We start from the raw sequence: 6,363 nt of genomic DNA, 5'->3' as shown, positions 1-6,363 counted from the left end.
GCCGACCCCGCCCGGCCACTCCGCCGCCCTCCCCGACCACCGGAGCCGCTGCCCCGATCGACGCCGAGCCGCCTCTCCGTCGTCACCGCCGCTGTAAGCCACCGAACCTCCCTCCACCGTCCGATCTTGAAACTACGGCCGAGATTAGAATAGTGAAGGGTTAGGTTTATTTGTATTAGATCGGTTTTTGTTCGATTTAGTTTACAGCATATTTTCCGGTTTAATTACGGTTTATTTTGATTAGATCGAACCGGTCGGTTTAGTTATTAGCCGCTTATGTTTCTGTTAAGTTGCACCCGGACGCTGTTTAGTTTGAGATCGCACACCCCATAAGCCAGTAGCACCCACTAGTTTTTTTGTTATTTTCGTTCTATTTTAAAAACAGAAAAGTTCCAATCTTGTAAAATCTGTTTCTCTTAGGTTATTTAATTTCTTCAGTTGATTCTTTTTTCTCTAGTTTGAAATTTTCCTAAAGTTTCTATATAAAATAGTTTCGTCCATGTTTTAGTTTTTAAAACTTGCTTTATATGAGTTTTAGTCAGATTAGTATTTCTGCTATAAAATGAGCTAGAATTAATATTTTTAGGCGTTCCTTTTTGTCAATGCTTTGTTTTGACCTTGCCTAGAAGTAGGATTAACTTGGGTATTTATAAATTCTATTAAAATTAGTTTTACATGAAAACAACCTTGTTTTAGTTTATTTCACTTTGTTGATATTTTCTGTTGATTTTATTACTTTAAAATTATTTCCACCTGTGTTGTATTTTATTTCAGATTTGTTTCTGTAGTTTTAGAATGTGAACTTTTATTTACAGAAAAAGAAAATGTTTTACTTTATTTTCTTACTAGTTTTGTTTTAGGCATAAGTACAGTTTTATAATAGCTTTGAATGTAATTCTTTTTGCAAAAAGTTTTTGTACAGGTTTTCCTTCTGTTAGTAAGCAAAGCTTTTGTTTTGGATCTGTTTAAGAAAATTCTTGTAGAAGAAAATTATTTTTGAGTTGACTTACTTGTAGTAAAAACCTTGCTTTGATTCTATGACTTCCTTGGTTTTATTGTTGGATTTCTTTGTGTGTATGATTGTGTGTTATTATAGTTTACTTGCTGTTGTATTAGAAATTTTATGATGGTATACCTATGTGTGCTATGTTTGACTCGATAGAATTTCCGGAGTGCGAGGCTTGCTATTACGAGTCGCTGGCGTACGGAGATCGTCAGCAAGGCAAGTTCACTTTAACCATGTTATTCATACCTATGTTTTTCCTGCATCTAGTGTCCCCATTTATAATCCCTCTAGTAGTGATATTGACTTCTTGTAGTTGAGTAGTATGCATGAGGTAGGAACCCATCACCCTGTTACCAAGCCCAAGACGTTATTTATTTTAATGCTATGCTACAGTAGACGGGGTTGGTATGAGTTCTCGAGAGTGGTATGAGAATGGAGGACTCTACGTCAATGACGACAACTTCATGATGGCATCTGCAAGGATGGCATCTTCAGGACCTCAAGATTTCAAGACTGGAGACAAGAATTCAATACACACTACTGGGTGAAGGATGGTTTAGATGGGCACCCTGGAGCAACCAGTGGATGACCCGGGATGCATGGAGAAGCGCCATGACATCTTGCGGAAAGCTTCACCCAGGCTCAAAGAGACGGAAGAATACTTCATGTCCGGAAGCTTACCTGTGCAACCGCAAGTCACTATGGGCTCTGGCTTGGTTGACCTTAGTGGTGACTCTGGCTGGGACGGTGCTAGCAGATGTAGAACTACGGTAGGATTGGATGAGCACCGGACAAGGGTCAGAGGAACTCTTTGGAAGACCATGTTTCGGTCATCTTGTTCTCAAACACCCTGAAGTGCGAGAACGTAAAAAGAGGGATCGAATCTTGCCGATAAAGTGCACAAGACTCTGCAGAGTTAAAAACCTAATCGATTAGCCGTGTCCCTGATTACGGAAAACTGAGCCTCTGGAATTGGAGTATTTCGGAAATCTCAACATCGAACATAATTAATTAATTGATGGCTTATTAATGATTTCGGGTATGAGACACTGGTTGGCGGAACCATCTCATTAACAACCAACATTTCTAGTAATTGCAAGTGAGTCCTTTGTTGTAGGGAAAAATTGGCTTTTTCACAAAACATAAAACTTAGAGCCCCACAGCCAAATTGCATATAATCTTAGAATTATAATTGTTGTTCTCTCTATGACTTGCCGGCATATTCGAAATGCCGACCTATACGGGTGCAACGTCTCATGTTGCAGAGGAGTTTTCCGACCAGGAGTGAGGCTACGATCTACGCTCGGTGATTGCCCGATGGACTCGGACTCGCTTATCATCTACGCTTCCGCAGCATTTAGTTTTTCTCATGAGTTGGCCTTCATCCGAATTTATTCTAATGTAATATAGACTCAATATGAGAATCGTGTAATAAATATGTGTGATTGAACTTTGAATTTTTCATCAATGTATTGTGTGTGCCAGGATGATCTTGGGATGGTACTAATACATAGAGACTTGGCCGATTTCGGGTCGGGTCGCTACAATTTGACTCTATTAATATTTTCAGGTTGTGAAACAAGTATAATTTATATTGCTTCATTAATTCAGAAGAATTACCAGATCATGCTCCTATCTATATCACTTCTCTCCACCAAATTTGGGACCATTTCATTGAGCCATTTTGTCCCCAAAATTATTGCAACTTTCTGGACAAAGAGGATGTTTGTGAAGCAAGTACCATTTGGCAAGTCCATTTGGTATTAAATTTTTACAGCATCTTTATATGTCTAAAACATGTTGCCTTGCGAAATTTGAGCTCAAGTGGTTACTCTATGTGATTGCATCATCTTGATCTTTATTCTGTACCAAATATGTAGTTGTGAAGCAACTATGATGTATCTTGGTCCAATTCCCCTCATAATGCACTAGATTAGATTCCTTCCTATCTTAAACACCCCAGACAACTCATTTGGCCCTTAGCATATCTCTGTTGATCACAGTAACATGACCAAATTTGCTACAGCAAACTTTCATCAATGCCTACCTTAGCTACAATGCCTCTTCTCTCAAGATTTTGCTTTCCACAGTCTCTAGGTTGGAACGACATCGCACAAAGATCTCTCCCCCTCTCTAGCTCGCACTCGACATGATCTCACGGCCTAGCTCGACGAACCCAAAGAACAAGAGACACAAGATTTATACTGGTTCGGGCCACCGTTGTGGTGTAATACCCTACTCCGGTGTGGTGTGGTGGATTGCCTCTTGGGCTGAGCATGAACAGTTACAAGGGAAGAAAAGCCTCCTGAGGAGAGGTGTTCTTGTGCTTGGTGAACTTGTTTGGTTGGGGATGATCTGGATGAGCTGATCTGTTCGTCCCTCTATGGTGGTGGCTAGTCCTATTTATAGAGGCCTTGGTCCTCTTCCCAAATATTGAGCAGGAAGGGATCCCACAATGGCCAAATTCGAAGGGAGACAACTAGTACAAGTTATCTTGACAAAAGTAGTCTTCGCCTGCCAAAGGCTCTGGTGGTGACGCCATCTTGGGCTCCACGGTGACCTCCGTCTTGCTGTCCTGCTGGTCTTGATCTTGTTGCACCGATGTGGAAACCTTTGCCTGATGCCTTGGAACTCCTCGCCTGCGCTTGCCTCTTTAGCACCAAAGAGGAAATGAGGACACTGCGCGTGCTGGCGCCTGCCCGGCGCCCGCCTGGCTCCAGTCGTCATGGCTTGCGTCACAGGAACCTCGCGAGGTGTCCCTTGCCTTGATCTCTTTGCCCCTCGCGAGATAGCCTGGTAAGACCGCCCCTGAGGAGGTCTTGCGACGTCTGCCTCGTTAGGCTTGGCCCCTCGTGAGGGTCTTGAGTGTTTTCTGGTGAAGATGGGCCGTACAGGGCTGCCGGAGGAGCCACACCGCGGGCCGCAGGAAGGCAAGTCTGGGGACCCCCATTCCCAGAACGCCGACAGTAGCCCCCGGCCCAAGGCGCGCTTGGGCTTGACTTTGAGGCGAAGCCAAAGGACAAGTGCGGAGCGCCGCGGGCTCCAACATTCTGCGGCCACGGTTGGCATGTGGCGACTGATTGGACATGGGCGTCTCCACTTCCCCACGCTGCCTCGGCAACTGCCCGACTTGACTAGTCCTTGCTGCATGCAAAAAAGATCATTATTACCTTAGATCATGGAGGCCGGCGGTTGGCCTCCCCTTGGCTATAAATGGGAAGAGGGGGCGGAGCCCCGCAATCCAACCCTTCCTTTGCTTCTCCCGCTCCTTCTTCTTCCTCATTCCACCGCTTGCTGGCGCGGTCATGGCGCTGATACGGAGGTTCTCGGCCACGGAGAAGGGCAAGACTCCCCTCAACAAGCCCGAGCTAATCTGCCGAAGAAGAGACGGTCCCATCGTCGCGAGATAATCGTGAGGCCAGTAGTGTCGCGGCCGTGGTATGAGCGGCCACCTCCTGGGTATCCGCTTCCCTTGTACGCCCAAGCCGAGGGCTCCGGAGGGAGGGCCGACAAACGTCGTCGCCCGTGCCAGGGCCATGGTCTCCGCGCCCCGGTGGTGCACGCGGTCGACCCAGGGGTTCATGCCGTGGACTCCTCGCGCGAGTTTGTGTTGTGGGCAGTGATGCCTCCAAGCACTTGGATTCACTTCCCACCATTCTTCACCGCCGAGATGCCGCCGAGGGGCCCTCTCGAGCTTTGTCTACAGCACGCCGACTGCGATGCCCTGGTGACTGGAGCGGAGGTTGAAGCCGTCTCCTCCAAGAGGATCTTCATGACTCGCGGCTGGGGCGAGGTCGCCTGAGTCTGCCGTGCGGAAGGCACCCTTGGCATCCACTTCGAGTACAATGGAGCCTCCATGCTGTTCTTCAAGGTCTTCGACGAGGAAGGTCGCCACTTGGAGTGCTGCCCTGAAGGGGGTTGCCAGGACGGTGTAGTGGCTGATGTCAGGCCTTCTGCTGGCCTTGCCCGCAGCTCCTCCAGTGACAGCGGCGACTCCTGGTGGTCCAGGGACTCTCCTGAGCCCTTTGAGACTCTGGAGACAAGCAATGATAGCTACGTGCCCCCGAGCTCTCGTCGCGCTCGGAGCAAGGCCGCAGCGTCCGGCCACTGTCATCGCTGATCTGGATGGGGTTGGCGTCGGCCTCTCGTGCCCCACTGTTGATGATGGCGTCAACGACGTTAGGCGCGTGTAGATAGAGCTCCTAGGAATTCCCTTCCTTTTGTTCCCTGCGAGGAATCGAAACGGACCCCGCGGGGGTGTGTAAAGCGACTGTAATGTCTTTTGTCGATATTATCTTTATCGTGAAAACTTGCGAACGCATGTCCTGCTAAGGCTCGATCTCCCCTTTCCAACCCCGCGGTAGCTTCGTGCTCTACGCCGACAGGTCTCGGTCCCCAGGCAGGTTGCAGTCATCGCTGGTATGCCAGGTCACGATGTCGTGGTCAAGGCCAGGAGGTGAGCGGCCTGAGGTCCAGTAAGAGCTCCTGGGGCTCAATGCTCAAGAGGTCCCCTTTAGCGCACAAGCAACTACCTGAGGATGGGAAAGGGAGGCGACGTTGCCGCAGTAGGGCCGCGAAAGGCGAGGATCTTATGGCGTAGCGCTGGGTTGATCCAGGCGCGAGACTTATCTTGGCATTCTGGAGCCGGTTCCTTGTGTTGTGCCAGATTTGGGCATCGACCACTGGTGGGTAGCTAGGTTAGGCCCGTGCGAGCCTCCCCCTCTTCTCCATGCTCTCCTGTGTGCTTTATGTCCTCAGGTCCTGGCCCTTGAGCGAGCTCGGCCGCCGCTGGTATGCCAGGTCGCGATGCCATGGTTAAGGCCAGGGGGTGAGGGCTGGAGAGCCAGTAAGAGCTCCTGAGTCGCGATGCTCAGGAGCCCCCCTTTTAATGCGCAAGCGAATTGCATGGAAGAAGAGAGAACCCGTGGTACTGCTCGTTGTAGTCCTCAGGAGGTTCCTGCAAGTTAGCGCGTGGAAGGGCACAAATTGCCATGGTGATTGCTGGTCCACTACTGGTACGCGGAAGGGGACTCCCTACTGCGGAGAGCCCCGGGGGCGTGTACAGCCCCGCCCTGACACGTGGCTGGCACGGTAGAGCTAGAAGAGGTGTGTCTGGGCACTCATGAGCCATCGCGGGACTCACGAGGCCCTACCTCAAGACGGGTTGCGCCTGATCTTGGTTCTTGATGGCTATGGCGTTCCTGCGAGATGGTTAGACAACCTGCGCCGAATGAATTTCATGAGGCTGTTGCACAAGAAGGCCAAGCACCAACGACCCCAGGAGGTGACGTGAACGGGGCCGTCCCGCCAGACAGAGCTCAGCCATTGGGTTTTTCGATGCTGCAGGGACGGGCCCG

The sequence above is a fragment of the Triticum dicoccoides genome, chromosome 6A (genome assembly GCF_002162155.2).
Source record: "Triticum dicoccoides isolate Atlit2015 ecotype Zavitan chromosome 6A, WEW_v2.0, whole genome shotgun sequence".
Taxonomy (NCBI): domain Eukaryota; kingdom Viridiplantae; phylum Streptophyta; class Magnoliopsida; order Poales; family Poaceae; genus Triticum; species Triticum dicoccoides.
This window is presented reverse-complemented; position numbering follows the sequence as displayed.